The sequence below is a fragment of the Globicephala melas genome, chromosome 4 (genome assembly GCF_963455315.2).
Source record: "Globicephala melas chromosome 4, mGloMel1.2, whole genome shotgun sequence".
Taxonomy (NCBI): domain Eukaryota; kingdom Metazoa; phylum Chordata; class Mammalia; order Artiodactyla; family Delphinidae; genus Globicephala; species Globicephala melas.
Genome location: NC_083317.1, coordinates 58,703,457 through 58,723,479, shown reverse-complemented (window position 1 = coordinate 58,723,479; position 20,023 = coordinate 58,703,457).

Below are 20,023 nucleotides of genomic sequence, written 5' to 3'. Positions count from 1 at the left end.
GTCAGACAGAGAAAGAAAACTACTGTATTATATCATGTTATACATGGAATTTTACAAAGCTGACTCAGAGAAACAGAGACTAGGACTGGTTACCAGGGGTTGGGGAGTGGGAGAAAACCAAGATGTAGTACAAACTTCCAGTTACAAGATGAATAAGTTCTGGGAATCTAATGTACAGCATAGTGACTATAATTAATAATACAAAATCATATACTTGAAAGAGTAGATCTTAAATGTTCTCACCACAATGTTCTCACATTCCCATCATGAATGCGTGAGAGATCTAGTTGCTTCAAAACCTCACCAACATCGATGTTGTCAGTCTTTAATTTTAGCCATTCTGGTGGCTTTAGTTTTGATCTTAAGGTTTTAATTTGCATTTCCCTGATGACTAATACTGTTGAACATTTTTTTCTGCTTGCTTGCTGGCCATTTATATGTATTCTTTTGTGAAGTGTCCATTTAGGTATTTTGCCCGTATTTATTGGGCTATTAGTCTTTATTTTTCATTTGTAGTTCTTTATAAATCTTGCACTGGAACTTTGGCATATGTATGTTTTTCAGATATTTGCTTCTAGTCTATAGCTTGCCTATTCATTTTCTTAGTTTTGTCTTTTGAGGAATAGACTTTTTACATTTGATGAGGTCTAATTTTTCCATTTTTTTCTTTGCTTTCTATATCCTTTTTCAAAAACCTTTCTACCCTTAAACATGAACCTATTTGCTGTTTTTCCTCTAAAGACTCTATCATTTTGGTTATTGTGTTTAACTTTAGGTCTATGTATATGGATGAGGTATGGGTCCATGTTCACCTCCCATCCCCACCCCATCCCCTTTGTTTAAAGGACTTTCCTTTCTCCGTCAGGTTGTTTTGGCCTCTTCATTGAATATCAAATGATCTTAAAAATATGAGTCTATTTCTGGATTTTCTCTTCTGTATCTTTAATCTACTTGTCAACTCTTATGCCAATACACCTGGTCTTGATTGATATAGCTTTATAGAAGACTTGAAATCAGGTAGTGTATGTCCTCCAAATTTTTTCTTCTTTTTCCCAGATTGCTTTGGATATTCTAGGTCCTTTGAATTGTCATATAAAATTATAAATAAGCATGTCAGTTTCTACAAGAAAAATCCCGTTGGAATTTTTACTGGGGGTGTTGAATCTATAGATAAATTTGGAGGGAATTGACATCTTAACAAGATTGAATCTTCTACTCCATGAATATGGTAAAGCTCTTCATTTATTTAAATCTTCTTTTATGTATCTCAGCATTATTTTGTAGTTTCCAGTGTAGGTGTTTTGAACATCTGAAATTTATTAATGAATATTTTGGTTTTTACATAATTGTAAATGGTATTCTGCTATTTGATTCCTGCTAGTATGAATAAAAATACAATTGATTTTTTCATATTACTGATATTATTGTGTAACTTTATCACTTAACTAAATTGACTTATTTCTAGTAGTCATTTGGAGTTCTGTAGGATTTTCCATGTGAACAGTTATGTCATTTGCATATAGAAATAGTTTTGCTTTTGCTTTTTAAACTTTATGCTTTTATTTCTTTTTTCTGTTTTTATTACAATGATTAGGAGCTTCAGTACAATGTTGAATCAAAGCGATATGACTGTGCATCCTTTCCATGCTCCTGATCTTGTGGCAAAAGCATTTGTTATTTATCATTAGTTATGTTAGCTATAGGATATATGTCACCTTTGAGGAGACAGTTCTCCATGAGTCTCCTGTTGCTACATATCTTGCAAGCAGATATACTAAGCACTGTTTTGTTCCGGACTACCTTTTCAAGGATATTTGTATAGCAAAAAGCCTTGGAATATATAGTGTCTCCCTCCAGAGCAAAGGGTGGATCTGTTTACTGTCCAATATGATAATGTCTCCCTTTGGGGCAAATGTTGGGCAGGGTTGCTTGCAGCCCATTACAAGAGATTTGACTTCACTAAACTCAGTGTTTCTCTTCTGTAATGTAAGCTACTGTGTGTGCAGGTGGCACCTAGGCCTCATTGTGTCGTCCTGTGAAATTGGGGCTTGAGAAAGTAGCACAAGAAAATGATAATACTCTAGCTACTGCTATTGTTATGAGAAATAAACTGTCCTTTACAGTGGACCTAGGAGATTTGTGTCTTCTGCCAGCATCCATGACAGGCTGATTTGTTAACTTGTAAGTAGAGAAAAACTGTTTACAGTTCTTGACAATGACCTCTGTCAAATTGTGGAAAGTCCCTTATATTCATAGTTTTATGAGTTTTTTTTTAAAATCTGATTCTCAGGATGCTCTTTCTCTCTCAAATTGCAAATCATTTAATATAGTAAATTTAGAATTTTTGGTATACTTGGCTACCATGCCTGTTGCCTTGCTGAATGATGATTATCAATGTTCCACCACTACATTAACTTTTGCAAATTCAAATAACTTACTCTTTGTGACATTGAAGGGACTCTGAAAATAAAAAAAATATATGTATTCCAAGTAGGGCTTGCTTTTCCAATAAAAAAATCTCAGACTTTTAAAATCATAAATGAGTTGAATTTTGTTAAAAGCTTTATTTTTATCTATTGAAACTATCATATACTTTTCCCCCCTTTTTTGTGAATTACGTTGATTTTTGAATGTTAAACTAAACTTAATACACACTATTTGGTTATAATGTATTATCTATTTTATATATAGCTGAATTTGATTTGCTAATATTTTGTGGACATTTTACATCTATGTCCATGAGGTATATTGGTCTGTAATTTTTCCCTCTACCTCCCTCCTTCTTCCTTTCTCTCTGTCTCTTTCTCTGCCTCTCTCTCTCTCTCTCTCTCTGTATCTTTATTTCTCCTTTTTTCTATATTTTATAATATTCTTGTCAGGTTTTGATATTTTGGACACACTGACCTCATAAAACTAGTTGGGAAAACTTCCTTTCTCTGCTATGAACCGATAAGATTTATGTAAGATTTTTTCCTTAAATATATGATAGAATACACTAGTGCAGTCATCTGGGTCTATAGTCTTCTTTCTGAGAAGATTTTGATAACAGATATAATTTCTTTAATGTATATAGGCAGGCCTATTCAGATTTTCTATGTCATTTTGTGTTTGTGTTTGTTAGTGGTATTTTTCAAAGAATTTGTCCATTCATCTAAGATGTCAAATTTTTATAAACTTATTCATTATATTTCCTTTATTGCCTTTTGAATGTATGTGTGATGTGTGGGGATAACTTCTTTTTTATTTCTTATATTGGAAATTTATGTTCTTTCTAGCTAGAACTTTATCGATTTTGTTGATCTTTTCAAAGAACTTACTTTTGTCTTTGATAACTTTCCCTGTTGTTTGCTTATTTAATTCCAAGGTATTTATAGCTTCTTGTTATTATTTTCTTCCTTCTACTACTTTAGGTTTATTTTGCTTTTCTTTTGTTAGTTTTTTGAGCTCTAAACTTAGTCTATTAATTTTGACCTTTCTTCTTTTCTAAAATAAGCATTTAAAACTATAAATTTTCCTCCAAGCACTGCTTTAGCTGCATTTACAAACTTTGATATATTTTCATTATCATTTCATTATCATTCTATTCAAAATAGTTTCTAATTCTTCTTATGATTTCTTCTTTGACCCATAGACTATTGAGAAGTCTGTTGTTTAATTTCCAAACTAGGGAGTTGTTCTAAATATCTTACTATTGATTTGTAATTCAGCACATACTCTGTACGTTTTCAGTAAATTTAAATTGATTGAGACTTGTTATACTCCAGCATTGGTCTACCTTAGAGAACACACCATATGCACTTGAAAAGAATATATATTGTACAGTTGCAGGATATACTATTGTATAAAAATCAGTTAGATTAAAGTGATTGATAATGTTATTCAGATCTGCCTTTACTAACAATTGCAAGTACATAACAAATATGTCATTCACTTCAGGCTATGTAGTATGTATGAAAAGGAGGGAAGAGAGGGGGAAAAGCACCTTTTATCTATGAATTTGATATTTTAGAACTCTGACTTTATTATAATTTTACATTAAATCTTTCTCTGTATAGTTACTAATTATTAGAGCTACTGGTTGTGATAATTATGGTTAATTACCCATACTTGCTAATAGAAACAACAAAAGGTCCATCTTAAAAATTACATAAAGGTAAGGGGTTGTTGGTGGACCGAGTGGGAGGAAAAATAGTTAAGAGCAGGAAGAATTAGATCAGAGCTATGATAGTTTCAGACATGATGTGACGTGCTATTCCATGAGTCTGTTGAGCTGTTGCAAGTTTGCTACACCATCCCTTTTCCAGTGAAGAAAAAGAATCCACCATCACTGAGTTCCCACAATGTGCAAAACATTGTTCAATGAACTTTACACATGAACATTCATTTTATTTAGTAGATATAATTATCACCATTTTTCAAATGAGATAACTAAGAAAGGTTAATTAAATTTTCAGGTTTATGTGGTTAGAGAGCATAGCAGAAGAAAATGCTTTGTGTTCATCAACATTTAGTGTAATGTTTTTCCTTCCTAGACATGAAAAGTTTGCTTCCCATCTCCCTGGTAATTAAGTGGGTCTGAGTAATAGTTCTTATCAATGAGATATGAGATGTAGCAGTGAAAAGTCCCTCAAATGTCTTCAGTCTCTCCCCTCCTCTCGTACTCAGATGATGAAACTAAGTATGGAGAAAGCCTGTTGAGTCACCACTGAAGGAGTGGTGCCCTATAGTTGCACTAAGCAGATACTTGAAAAGTGAGAAGCAAACTTTTGTTAAACACTGAGATGTGGGAATTGTTTGTTAGTATATTAAAAAATCTATTCTGAGTAAAATAAAGGGAGCTGTAATTTGAACCCAGATTTATTAAACTCTGAAAGCTATTGTTATTGTACTACCTCTTCTGTTTCCCCAAAGGCATAGGAATCAGTGTGGATACAGAAGGAGTGCATAGACATCTTTCATTAGCCAGAGGGGTTGAGCTGGATCTGTATATTAAGAACCTAGTGAGCACTAGTTGACTACTTTTTAGACTACAGAAATTGGGCTTTTTATCTGCTCTGTGTTACTTCTAATTACTAACCACACATCAACTGTACAGTGAAAAAAAATCATTCTTGCATAGGTCTTTGTTTTTAATACAGGTCACCTGACCTGAGTAGATATTGCTGTTAATGGCTGTTACTGGACTCCCCAACACTGGTTATATATATATATATATGCATATATATATATGCATTTTTAGAAGCCTAGACACTAAAGAGCTGTGGTGTACAATATGGTAGCCACTAGCCACATATGACTATTTAAATTTAAATGAATTAAACAAATTAGAATTAAACTGAATTAGAAATTCAGTTCCTTAGTTGCACTAGCCACATTTCAAAAGCTTGATAGTCATTTCTGGCTAAGTAGCTTCCATATTGGACAATGCAGATTATGGAACATTTTCATCATCTCAGAAAGTTCAGGTAGACAGTGCTACTGTAGAACTTACATCAGTTTTCAAAAGAGTCTATGACTGCAAAAGTTTAAAAACCATTTAATTAGTATAGGTGTTTGCCTCATGGTATATAAAAATAGCTTTGTCCCTAAGAGGTGGGCTATGCCTGTGTTGATGATTCTGTGGTATGAAATATAACGTCCCAAAGCATAATCCCCTGATCCCCTCGGGTTGTGGTAAAGGGAAGTTAGAGGCTTTCTATGTGGGGGAATCTCAGTCACTTCTTTCTGATGTTTACATGGGAGAAATCAAGGAAGGGCGTTATATTAGTGTGCTTGGGCTGCCATAACAAAATATCACAGACTGGGTGTCTTAACAGAAATTTAGTTTCTCACAGTCCATGATCAAGATGCTGGCAAAGTCTGTTTCTGGTGAGGACTCTTCTTGGCTTGCAGATGGCCACCTTCTCACTGTGTCCACACAAGCCCTTTCCTCTGTAGTGTGCAGAGACAGTGGGAGAGAGAGAGAGGGAAATGTCTTCCTCTTCTTATAAGGACACCAGCCCTATCAGACTGATGCCTCATCCTTATGATTTCATTTAATCTTGATGGCCTCCTTATAGGTCCTGTCTCCAAATATAGCCACACTGGGGGTAGGGCTTTAACATGAATTTGGAAGGCAGGGGAATGTGGGGGACACAATTCAGTCCAAACAGGTATTTTTTAGAGCTGTGAATCACAGTTCCTATAGTGAATGGCAGGAAATGGGTAATTTCTTCAAAGAGTAAGTGCTAAGGGGACACTGAATAAGGAAAAACTTAGTAGTGTCAGCCTGGGGGTGTGGAAGGCTTTTGAAAGAAATGAGTGTTTTTCCTCCGTTTATTTATTTGAGAAAGAGTTATTGAACCTCTACTGCATGCCTCGCGTTATGTTTGGCATTTGGAGCATATAAGATGAACAGGATATGATAAATGCCACTGACCATGTCAAGTCAGCTGGTGGATGTGGAAATGTGCACACTCAGATCTGGGCAAGGTGCTGGTAGCCTGGAATCTTGGGCTACTGAGCCATGGATCCTGTTGTGTAAGCTGGGATCTGTGGTTCAGGGTTAGTGTTTTTGTTTTAGATTACCTGTGATTTCTATGTGCCACAATTAGAGATAATTAGAGGTTAGCTCAGAATAGTTTTGCAGAAAATCTGGCCCCCTGGAGGCTTGTTTTTCTCTGATTAGTCTTCCAGCCTCAACACACAGCATTGCACCTCAAAATACTAGAAAGGAGGGGGAAAAGTCTCCCAGAAGAAGAAAACCTTACTTGGGCAAGGAAGCTAGTATGGGCAGAATGATAATTTAGTCAGGCCCTTTCAGTGTCAACTAATGTTTAAGGACTGTATGTTCTAGACTTTAGGGCAAATTTAATTCCCTTACGTTAAAAGCAAGTGAATGTAAGCCCAGTGAACTTAAAAAGCTTGCCTACACAGAGTGCTAATGACAGCACCCGAAATAGTATCCTGACTCAGTTCTTCTTAGTGCTACTCGGGTGTACTGGTGTTTATTTTATATTCACAATGTTAGTACAGAAATTGAAAGTAAGCCCACAGAAAATTTTACAGCAATTTGACATTGCCACAACATCCAAGCACTTAATCATTTTTCTGTTAATTAACTTTTATTGATTTTACAAAAGTATTGATGACAACAAATTGGAAAGAAGAAAACTGGTCTTTCACCACAGTTAGGTTGCGAAGCACTGCTCTAAACTGTGCCGATTCTCAAATAGAACCTGGTGGATTGGTTAGGTTGATTTAATCCATGTCTGGGGGGCAGTCTAAACACTGGGAGACTGTGGCATACCCAGGAGAACAGCGCTGGGTCTCCGCCCTGCTCCATCCTGCTCTCCATCCATTCCTGCCCACACCAAACATCAGTCTCTCCCGAGGGCCTATCATTGATTCCCTTCTTTCCTTTCTTTGCACTCCCTTCAGTTCTCATTTACTCTCTCAGAGTCGAATTTATAGACATGTCTCCCAAAACTCTATTTCCTGCCTCAGCCCCTCTCTCTGACTCCAGTCTCTCATTTGCATTGTCCTGTTCCTCCTAGTAAACTCATTTCAAGTTTATAAAAGCACAAAATTCTCTTCTCCCCAGCCCAGTCACAGCTCTTTGCAATCACTAAGCTCAGACCCTCAGTTATCCTTACTCCCTTCCAGTTTCTCAATGCCCTATCTAATCATGCATCATCATTCATCAAAAACCCATTTTGATTTTTCCTTCAGAATATTTCTGGTACCACTCTCTCTTTTCACCTCCTCCGCATCCATGGCAGTTCAGTTCTCTGATTGCCGTGACCTCCTCACTGGTCTCTCTGCTTCCATATGTCCTTCCTTTTAATGCATCTTTCAGGCATCCTAAAATGCTGTTTTAGTTGGTAGAAATTTCTCCCATTTAAAAACCTTCAATGACTGACTGTAAGATAAATTCCAAATCTTTAATAAAGGCGCTGTCCAATTTCCTGGTCCCAGTCCATCTTTCCAGCCTTGCCTCTCACTCCTCCATCATATACCTTCTCCTTCCAGACAAGTGGAATCTCTCATTGTGCTCTAAGACATTCCCTACATTTTCTATATTGCATTTCTGTTCAAGCTATTTCTTCAGGCTAGCGTGTTCTCCCTCTCATCTCTGCCCACTAAATGCCGCTCTTCCTTTAAAGACCAACTCAGATCTTACTCTTCTGTCTTTCTCTCAGCATTGTCAGAAGTGATATTTCTGCCTACTTAACTATAGAATTTTGATTGTGCCTCCGTTGTGGCACTTACTTCATACTATTTTGCATTATAGTTATTTGTACACATGTAAAATCTTTCCTAGATTACCTGCTCCATGGGGACAGATTTCATATATTTATGTGTGTAACTGGTATGTTGAATAAGCATGACACATGGATTATAATCAAAACTTAACTTTTTGTAAAGCAATTATACTCCAGTAAAGATGTTAAAAAAATCATAACTTTATTTTTCTCTTTCACCATTCCTTCAAACTTTATGAAGTAGCAGCAATCTTCCCCTTACTCTGGGTAAAGTTCCAGGCCCATGGCTGTTCTGATCTTTCTTGAGTAATAGATTGTCCTAGAATCATTTTTGCAAACAGAGTCATAATTCAGTAGTCACTGTGTTCAATCTAACGTGGAAGACAAAACCCTTGAATTGACATTAAGCTTTCTCTCTTGGCCTTGCTAGAATGGGCGTGCTGTCTATTCTCTTCCTGCTTACTTCGTTCCTCACATTTGATTGATTTTAACAAATTGCAATTATCCATTTATATACTTATTTGTCTCATCTTTGGCCAATAGGAGCCTCTTCAAGTTGGCTCTGAATCCTTTTGTATAACCCTAGTAATCTTTCATAGCTTCCTTGCTCTTTTTCTGACAAGATGTTCCAGGTTTATTTTGTCCATTTCCTGCCCCAAGTCCTGAATCAACTGTTTCTCCAATAGGCCCTAGTTTTGGGTTGCTGGTTTTGTTTGTTTTGTTTTGTTTTTAAATGGGAAATATTATGTCAAGACCACAATTCAGGTTCTAGAGATGCTCACTGCTACTGGGTTGGTCATTGTTTCTAGGCCTCTTCAGTGGGTAGAGCTTGGAAAGATATCCTTCCCTCCCTCTCTCTCTTTCTTCCTTCTTCCATCTTTCATCCCTTCCTCCATCCTTCCCCCCTCCCTCCCTTCCTACCTTCCTTCCTTCCTTCCCCCTTCCTTCCTTCCTCTCTCTCTCTTTCTTTCTTTTCTTTTCTTTCTTTCCTTTTTCTTTCTTTCTTTCTTTCTCTTTCTTTCTTTCTTTCTTTCTTTCTTTCTTTCTTTCTTTCTTCTTTTCTTTCTTTCTTTCTTCCTTTCTTCCTTTCTGTATCCATCTATCTCCTAGCTCTGTGCTTATGTATATACATATTTTAGGATAAAATACTTTATACCTCCAATTAAAATTTGGGAATGCTACAGTGTCTTGGACCTCGATATTACATCTGTATTTCCTTCCTGTCACAGAGACTTCTGTTCTCAGAGACATAGGGATTGGAACAATTAGATTATCCTATACTTACTTTATCCCATATTACACACATAATAGGCTTAGGATAACAATATTTTTTATTTCAGAAATTTTTTAAATTATATTTTTTAGATTTTCTCTTGCTTTGATTTTTCTTCACCAGAAATTTACATTAACTGTATAGTCAAGGACTTTCCTGGTGGTCCAGTGGTTAAGAATCCACCTGCCAACAAAGGGGACACAGGTTCAAGCCCTGGTCTGGGAAGATCCCACATGCCGTGGGGCAACTAAGCCCATGCGCCACAACTACTGAGCCCATGCTCTACAGCCCACAAGCCGCAACTACTGAACCTGCGTGCCACAACTACTGAAGCCTGTGCACATAGAGAGCCAATGCTTTGCAACAAGAGAAGCCACTGCAACGAGAAGCCTGCACACCGCAACAAAGAGGAGCCCCCGCTTGCAGCAACTAGAGAAAGCCCATGTGCAGCAACGAAGACCCAGCACAGCCAAAAAAAAAAAAAAGACTGTATAATTGATCTTTTTTTCCTACTTTCAATACTGCTACTTTCTCTCAAATCCTTTTTTACCTATTCATTTCTTTTGAATTTAAAAACTTGTCTAATTTTTCACCTTCTATTTTATTAAGGCATTATCTGTTGTGCTCATTCACCCTTGTGTTCCTTCTTGTTTAGTCTTTGTCTCTAAAATAAATTTCTTTTAGTTCTAATTCTTTTCTGAATTGTCACCACATTTTGAGTTTTTCTGATCTAAATTATGTTGTTCTTTCATGTCTTGTGTTATTTAATTTCTCTTAGCTCTTTTTAAATCTGTTCTGTGAACATGTCTTTCCAGCATGCTTTCTTTTTTTTTTTAAATAAATTTATTTATTTATTTATTTTTGTCTGTGTTGGGTCTTCGTTGCTGTGCACAGGCTTTCTCTAGTTGTGACATGTGGGCACTACTCTTTGTTGCGGTGTGCAGGCTACTCACTGTGGTGGCTTCTCTTGTGGAGCACGGGCTCTAGGCTCACGGGCTTCAGTAGTTGTGGCACATGGGCTCAGTAGTTGTGACACATGGGCTTAGTTGCTCCACGGCATATGGGATCTTCCTGAACCAGGGCTCAAACCTGTGTCCCCTGCATTGGCAGGTGAATTCTTAACCACTGCGGCACCAGGGAAGTCTTCTGGCATGCTTTCATTGTTGGTAGGGAAGTTATTTTGTTCTTTATTCTCTTTTCTTATAATAACTTTGTATGGGATTTGACCTCAATACTTTCCTGTTTCTTAATTAATTTTTCCAAATTTTTAGAAGGAGGAATGATTCAAGGTAGCTTTTCTAACTGCAGAGAGCTCTATTGTCTGTTTTTTGTCTTGTTTTTGTTTTTCCTTCAGAGTTCAGAAATATTGTGGCTTGCTTTTTGAACTCTGTTTTCCTCCCCCACCTTCATATGATCCCTTTCTTCTCTTCACCTTTATCACCACTGTCATCTACTTTGATGCCACCCTTAGTAGTTACTGCTTAGGGTAGGGCCATGTCCTGGGATAGAGCCATGTCCTGGGATACAGCCATGTGGCTAAGTTTTGAAAGTTCACAGAGACTATGCCTCTTCAGTCCTCTTACAGCAGGCTCCTGTGATTACCTGCTAATGGAGTAGACATGCCCTCCCAGTTTCAGCTGCTATTTCCGCTAGGCCCACTGTATGCTCCAGTGAGTTCCTTGGCTATTTTGGGGTTCTACTATTCTCAGTTCTGTCAGGTGCCCTGTTGCATCCCTCTACTTCCTCTTGCACAGAGCTGATACCATGCAGATTTATGCCTGTGTGTAGTTTGTCCTCGTTTGTGGCCTGTGGGGCAGTTTGTTACCTGGGGTTTTTGGGTTTGTTGCTTTTGGTTTTCTTGTAAATGCTAGGAGTTTTTGGTTTTGCTATGTAGTTACTCTGTTTGTTTTGATATGGGAATTTGGAAACATTCCAAAACCATGCTGCTACCACCCCCATCATCCCAAAATGAACAATGAACTCATGAATTACATTGAAAATATAAAACTTCTAAAATTTATTCTGTTTCTCTTAATAAATCTCTTTCAAAGGGAGGCAGTCCCTTTGATTCTTTACAGTTGCCTTTTTTTTTAAAAAAACTAGTGTTAAAAAATATGGTTTTTTAACCATATTTCTGTGTCCCTCTTCTACCTTTATATGAACCTTTTCTTACATATAAACAATATCTTTACATAGATATACTATGATTTTTATGCTCTCTCACTCCGTCCCTTCCTTCCTTCCTCTCTTAAACCAAAACAAAAACTAATAAAAGGGCTGCCTGTGTTTTCCATTATTGACTTATGTTCAGGAGGAACTGCATCAGATGGTGTCCAAGCCCCACCTATATCTTTCATCCTCACCACTTTGGTGCAATTTTCTGGCACCTGCACTTCTTTGCTTATGGGCTTTCCCTAGCCACCAGAGCCTGCTTCATTTATCTGAGTAGCAGGCTAGACATGCTAATTCCCCTCTTGAGAGTAGTCTTCAAGTAACAACTGATGAGAATAGATATATTTGGTAGACAAAAAATGACCTGCTCAAAGAGGTGCACATCCTAATCCACTTAAAAATGGAAGAAGGTAGTCACAATTACAGGGAAATTTGAAGATGCTATGCTGCTAGCTTTGAAGATAGAGGAAGGGGACACCAACCAAAGAATGCAGGTGGCCTCTCGAAGGTGAAAAGGCAAGGAAACAGATTCTCCCCGAGAGCTTCCAGTTGCAGCCCTGCTGTCACCTTGATCTTAGCCAGTATGACACATTTTGGACTTTTGACCTCCAGAACTGTACGATAATAAATTGTGTTATGTTTGTGGCAATTGGTTACAGGAGCAATAGGAAACTCATAAAATGGTTAAATACACCAGCTTCCTCAGTGCTTGGGTGGGCTGACTCTGAGGCATATGTTTTGTGTTGGATCTCAGAGTTCCTGGAGGTGGGGATTAAGTGCCTTATCTACAGTGGTACTTTTCTAGAAAAAAACCCACTTATTTGCTTCCTTCCCATTCCTCTCCAACTTCTTCACTCCCATATTGTGTTGGAAACACCTCCAAAAAAACCACTTACACTCAAGTCCTTGAATTGGGATTTGCTTCTGAGAAAATGCAATCTAAAACCGAGCTTGAGATGGTTTTGGTGAGAGACCGATGTAGGTACTTGTTTAGATTCTTCAAGTTTGGATTGAAGAAGACAGTTCTATATTTATCAGAAATTTTTATCATTTCCAAGGTGCAGGGATGGAAGGGCCTTGGGAAGTGGGTGGAAGTCTGAGACTCAGGTAGTAACAAAAAGGCAGGTGGTCCCTGCCTTTTTTCCTCGTTGGATGTGTTCATTGTGTGGTTCTTCAGTGCTTAGAGTAAGGCTCTGTGTTGTGAGTCTCCAGAAGTGACACCTAGGGCCTCCACGGTCACCAAGGACTGTGAATCTGAGGTGGAACTTTAAGGCAGATACTACAGATTGGCTCACTCTATACCAGGGTTTCTCAACCTCGGCACCATTGACATTTGGGGCTGAATAATTCTTTATTTGAGGTCTATCCTATGCATTGTAGGATGTGAGCAGCATCCTTAAACTCCACCCACTAGATGTTATTATCACCCCCGCCTCAGTTGTGACAACCAGAAGTGTCTCCAGACATTGTCCAATATCCTGGAGGGACAAAATCACCCCTCAGTGAGAACCATTCCTCATGTAACTCCAGCTCCTTTTCATCCTGCCTTCTGGTACCCTGGAGGCAGCAAGTGAAGATCACATTCCCCAGACTCTCTCGTAGTCAGGATTCTGTGTGTGAGACTCGGAACATGGCAGTGAACATCACGAGGCAGCAGACAAGTGATTTTTTGACAAGCAGTGTCATTGAGGTATTTGTTTTGTTTTGTTTCTAGAACAGTAGTGGTGATGGCCTAGTCTCTGGCTTCACATGTGTTGAGTGTTCTGGCAGCAGTGTGACTTTGTTGTAACAAGCCTACTGGATAACTGGATATTTCTCTTTGCTGTATTCCTTCTCATTATGTGACCTCTAAGTTGGTTTCCTGGCACTTCAAGAAATTTGAAATGAAATGAATTCTTTTGATTAAACTAACTATAGATGATTCTGCTATCTGAAATGCAATCATTTTTACCAGGACTGTGTACAGAGAGCATCACAACCTAAACTGTGTCTTTGGCTTCATGAAGGAAGTAGGCGGAAAGATACTAAGAATTTAGACTTTGAAGAGTAGAAAGCTTGCGAACCTAGTTAAATGACATCAAACAATCCTTAGATGGCAGAACCCATGCTGCCCAAGCTTGTTACATTAACCAATATGTTAGGGAAAATTCAAAATGTTGATGTGTGTGTGCTGATTCTTGCTGCTTTCAGTGAAGTCCTGCAAGATACAGATCAACTCAAACTATAGGTGGAAGGAACTAGCACTTGGCTAAGAGAGGCCATGGGCTTGTTGCCTGCAATCTAAATAGACTGAGCCTTTAGTAATTGGGAATCTTGCAGAGTTAAAAGATTCAACTCTGGTGTTTACCCAAAGGAGTTGAAAACTTATGTCCACACAAAAACCTGTACATAGATGTTTATAGCAGCTTTATTCATAATTGCCAAAACTTGGAAGTAGCCAAGATGTCCTTCAGTTGAATGGATAAATAAAGTAGGGTATGTCCAGACAAGGGAATATTATTCAGCATTATAAAGGAATGAGGGGCTTCCCTGGTGTCGCAGTGGTTGAGAATCTGCTTGCCAGTGCAGGGGACATGGGTTCGAGCCCTGATCTGGGAAGATCCCACATGCCACGGAGCAACTGGGCCCGTGAGCCACAACTACTGAGCCTGCGCATATGGAGCCTGTGCTCCGCAACAAGAGAGGCCGCAATAGTGAGAGGCCCGCGCACCACACTGAAGAGTGGCCCCTGCTTGCCGCAACTGGAGAAAGCCCTCGCATAGAAATGAAGACCCAACACAGCCAAGAATATATAAATAAATAAAGAATTATTAAAAAAAGGAATGAGCTACCAAGCCATGAAAAAACATGGAGGTAACTTAAAAGTATATTATACTGAGTGAAAGAAGCCAATCTGAAATGGCAGCATACTGTATGATTCCAACTATATAACATTCTGGAAAAAGCAAAAAGGTGACCACAGTGTTTGCCAAGGGTTAGAGGGGAAGGAGAGAGGTGAATAGGCAGAACACAATGATTTTTAGGGCAGTGAAACTACTCTGTATGATACTATACTGGGGGATAAATGTCATTATACATTTGTCAAAACCTATAGAAGGTACAACACCAAGAGTGAACCATAATATAAACTATGGACTTTGCGTGATAATGATCTGTCAATGTTTGTTCATCTGTTGTAACAAAGGTTCTACTCTGGTGCAGGATGTTGATGGTGGGAGAGGCTGTGCTTGTGTGGGGGAAGGGAGTATATAGGAATCCTCTACTTTCTGCTCGATTTTGCTGTGAACCCTAAAACTACCCTAAAAAATGAAATCTATTTTAAAAAATCAACTGCTTTCTTACCCTAAGAGTAAAGGCTACTGTTTAGCCTTAGAAGGAGATAAGTTTCTGATCGCAAGTTTTTTCAAGCAAGTCCCATAAGAGTTGTTTGCCTGATAATGAGAGCTAGCTCATTGATAAAAATCAGATTAAAAATTAACTTCCCACTTAATCCTCTTTCAAATAGTCTCAGGATAGCTCTCATTAACTGAGAGCTGGAGGGTGGACAAAGGATAATGGCCAGTAAGTAAGTCTTCTGGCTTAAAATTTCACAACTATACCAGCTCCTTAACTGTGGTTATTTGTGCATGAAACTTACTGAAAAAATAATAGAAGAAATTCCTACTAGATTTTTGAGGGAACCCCAAGACTAGCTTATAATAGCCTGTGACTGATAAATATCAACACTGTACTTGGACCCCAACTTGCACAAACAGGAAGTAGAATGATGAAGCTGTGCATTCCCCAAAGTCATCCTTTCCAATGCCCCCCTCAGCTGTGGTCCTAAAGGAAGAAGGACCGGTGTAGTAGAGGCTATGATGTATGATCCAGATCCCCTTTAGGACTGAAGGACAATTCTTGAGCTGCTGAGAGTGTTCTCAGCTATCAGTCTTGTCTGGGAAATTGCTGAAGAGAAATACTTCACCGAAGGACACACCACCTTTCCTGAAGACAGCCTACAACCAATGACTTGTTGACACAGGTATGTAAAGTCCCAGTCTTCTCAGCTAAGCTCAAATCTACTCTAAGGGGCCAATCCAGTTTCAGACGTCCCCATGGTTGGCTGAAGCCTTTGCTGGGACCGTACCACAGCCTGGTGTATCCCTCTGCTTAATATTCCTCTTCTCTGTCTTTACAGTCAATGATCCCTAGAGCACTCTTTAATAAAATTCCTGTGTGCTCATCTCAGCCTCAGAGACTGCTTCCCAAGGAACTTAATCTTCAAAAACTAGGAAGAGACTTTATAGGGCAAAGGCTAGGGCAATTGGAAGCCCAAACATGGGAATTCGTCCACTGTTGCAGCAGCAGGATATCCTCACTCTTGTCAGTAGCTACCTGTATTTCCTTTATACCCTTTTCTGTATAGAAATGTGTATCTTTTTCCTAAAAGCTGAAAAGAAATCATATCGACATTTTTGCCTTTGGTTTGAAGTAACCTTCTATATAATATGGAACACTGATACAACATGGTCTAGAAAAGATATGCAGAAACTTATGTTATTTTTATAAAAATGGACAAAATGTTACCCGATTAGAATTTATTATTGTCATATAATAATTTAAACTATGGATACTATATTCCTTCTTCATTTGGGGAGACCAGTTGTTTTAAAAGAGGGCCTCCTTTATGTTATGTTTTATCATTGGAAATAACATGTCATTCAACAATCAAAAATGCTTATAAAATCTTTTTTAAACACTATCATATAAATGTTGGGAGCATATGAGTTACCTTTTAGTTCACAGGTCATAGAACCATGAGAAGCTATGTACAAATCTGATGCGGAGAATATGTGTCCTCCAAATACGTTGATTTTTGGACAAGTTAGCAAGGTGAGCTATTGATATTGTCCCTTTTGGAGAGGGATGTGTGTTCTTCCAGCGATGTTTAAGTGCTCAAAGTGGTGGATGTGGTAGATAAAGCTTTGGCCCTTCTTAATAATGGAATCTAGAAATTTAGTTGTGTATTTTTTCCTGCCTAGATAGAAAATTTCATTTTCAAGTCTTCCTTGCAGGAACATGTGGTCATATGATTAAGTCATGTTCAGTGTGCTGTAAGTGAAAGTTTGGTATTGGGTTTCCAGAAAATCTCCTTAAAGAGTCTCAGTCATCCCCAAGGTCTTCTCCCTTTGTCCTCTGCCTCTTTCTTCAAACCTATAACTCAGACATGATGACTGGAGCTGAGACCATTCATCTTACATCTTGGACCCAGAAGATGGATGTCAGAGTTAAGATAGTGAAGCAAACAAACAAAAAAAACAGGATACAGGGTAGCTGATTAATGAGGAGCCATAATATCAACCCTGTCCTGCCTACCTCTATACTTCTTTTGCATGTAAAAGAAACAATGTTCTATTTTATTAAAGCCATCACTATTTTGGACTTTTCCACTATATACAGCTGCACTCAATCTAAATTGATATAGAACTCCAGTGGTGTAATCCTAAAATAGCCTTTTGACCTGTCATCACTCTTCCTAGGGAAGGTGAGGGGTGTGCTGCCTAGTGGCCTCCATAGTTACCAGGTACACTAAGCTTCACAGGAGATGAATTAGGCTCGAGAACTTCTAGCTTCTTATGGTATTATGGTCCATCCTCATCCACACTATTTCTAAAAGAAATTCCATGAAATTTTATAGTGAAGCAAGTTTCCTTTTATATTAGTAGAGAACATTTACTGGACAATAACATTTTGACATTTACTGGCAATTTGTGTGATGGAGAACAAAATTACATCATTCATTACTTTTCTATTGCCACTGTAATAAATTACCACAAACTAAGTGGCTTAAAACAACACAAATCTATTCTCTTACAGTTCTAGAGACCCAGGTATCCCAAATGAGTCTTACAAGACTAAAATCAAGATGTCAGCAGAGCTGGTTCCTTCTGGTGGCTCCAGAGGGGAGAATCTGTTCCTTGTCTCTTCCAGCTTCTAGAGGCAGCTGGCATTCCTTGGCTTGTGGCCACATCACTTCAACTTCTGCTTCTGTTGTCACATTTCCTTCTCCTCCAACTCTGACTCCTTCTGTGTCCCTCTCATAAGGATCATTGTGATTACATCAGGCCCACTTGGACAATTCAGGATAATCTCTTCATCTCAAGATCCTTAATTTAATCAAATCTGTGAATTAGCTTTTGCCATATAAATTATCGGGGGTTCCACAGTTCCAAGGTTTAGGATGTAGACACATTTGGGAGGCTGACTCCACTTACATAGACATCTTGATTAGAAATCATTCAGGAAAGGTGTTTTTCTAATTTAAAAGCAACAGAAATTGTTACATATGGTTACAGTTAGATATGGTTGCCTTTAAAAAAGTCAGCTTCCATAAATCAAAAACTACTATTAAAATGTTTAAAGGCAAAAACAAACTGTTTGCTGAAAATATAGCAGGCAAGGTGACAAAAGTATAATATATTCTATATATGCACTATAAAAATTTTTAAAATAATAAGAAAATCACTGACTCCAATATTTTCATAAACAGTTAATCGTGCAAGAACAATTCACAAATGATAAAACACCCCCCCAAATCTGTTCATCCTCATTAAGCATAAAATTCCATAATAAATGGAAAGTTTTACTTTTAGAAATATGATGATCATAACAAGACATTACTAATGGTAAGAGTGCAGTTAACCAAATCTGGATGCTTTCATAACTTGCCCCTAGAAATATATGCTGGTCTTCCTTGGAAGTTATGTAGCACTAAGTATCAAGAGTGCTAAAAATGTTCATATGTTCTACTCAGTAATACCACTTTTGGGAAGTCATCCAAAATGCAGCAGAGCAAAAATGCTTATCTTTATGTGAAAAATTAGAAAAACCTAAACATCCTACCATAGGAAAATGACTAAATGAATAGTGCTGTAATTATAAGATAGAATATTATTCAGCTATTTAAATGGATGCTACTGGAAAGTATTTTTTCCTAATTCACTTGGAGAAACACCTATGGTAAGGGCAGGGAGAGCAATCTTACAAGGCAGCTGAGCAGCAGCTAAAAATCTGCTCAGAAGTCAGGAGAACATGCCTCCCCTGGACCTGATCTTTCTGAGTTTCCTTTCAAACCATTATGTGTGAAAATTTAGGTATATAGTTATCTGAGTTTATTAACACTGACTCCAATTAGCATTAAAGGGATAAACAGGCCCCAAATTCAGTCAGTTACCGTTGATATGGCTCTACCAGATGTTAGAATATGAAATGCTGCACTTCTGAACTGGTTGGTGAATGGCAGCTAGTTGCTGCCCTGACCTGAGCCCTTGAGTACTCCCTGCATCCCTGGCCCCCTGGGATCCTTCCTTGGGACCTATCATTTTGGGATCTCTTCATTATTGAGCAACTGAAATGACTGGCACAATTGGGCCTTCAGGAAGCTGCTGGAGATATATATGTATATATATTTCATTTCAGGACAAACTTCTCCCAAATTCTTTCTTTGACCTTACTCCAAAATAAAACTAAATCCATTTCCTTTGCTTTGAATTACTATTTACTTCATTTGCATGTTCTTTTTCTCATAAAGCCATGTAAATAAGGAGAGGATTCTACCGCTAAGACAAATGCGAGTGGAGCATGCGCAGTGCAGCTCTGATAAAGCTTTGTTTGGTCCAATTCCCACTGTGCTCTTAGCTACTTTCACTTTTGTAGTTAAAAGGATGTGAATTTTCCAAGTTTCTGCCTGCTTTCTATGCCTGTTTTTCACTATTGTTCCCATTGGTTTGGCTGATCGTCACAGTTTCTCCCAGATTGACTAATTTAATACTGCGATTCCTACTAACTAGCTTTCATGCCTTCCCACTTTCTGCAAAATAGATCCCCTCTGTGCAGAATATCATCTATTGAACAAGGGGTATGGGAAAGCAAAATAAAAAGTTGTATATTCAACATTTCATAACTATGCAAAATTAATGTGTTAGAATGGGTGCTCCAAAAAGCAGACTCCAAAACAGGATAAAATATGCAAGGACTAGATTAGAGGAAACACCTGTGAGAAAAAAAATGCCAGGAAGAACTATTAGACCACAAAGCAAGTGTGATCCTGAGTGACTGCAGGAAATAGGTTGGGTGGAAGGATCCTAGAGTGCTGTGTACCACAAGAAGGTTTGGCAAGGCTCTAGGGGAGTTCTTAAGTGAAAGTAGGTCATTAGAAGTATCCTGTGTCCCTCAGAAATGGACCTACCTTGGTATTTCTGTTGTGCTCAGTCATTGGCTGGGAAGCAGAGCCTCATGGCACAAATAAGGTGATAAATCTCAGCGTGCAGAACCTGGGGCTTTTGGTCAATTACAC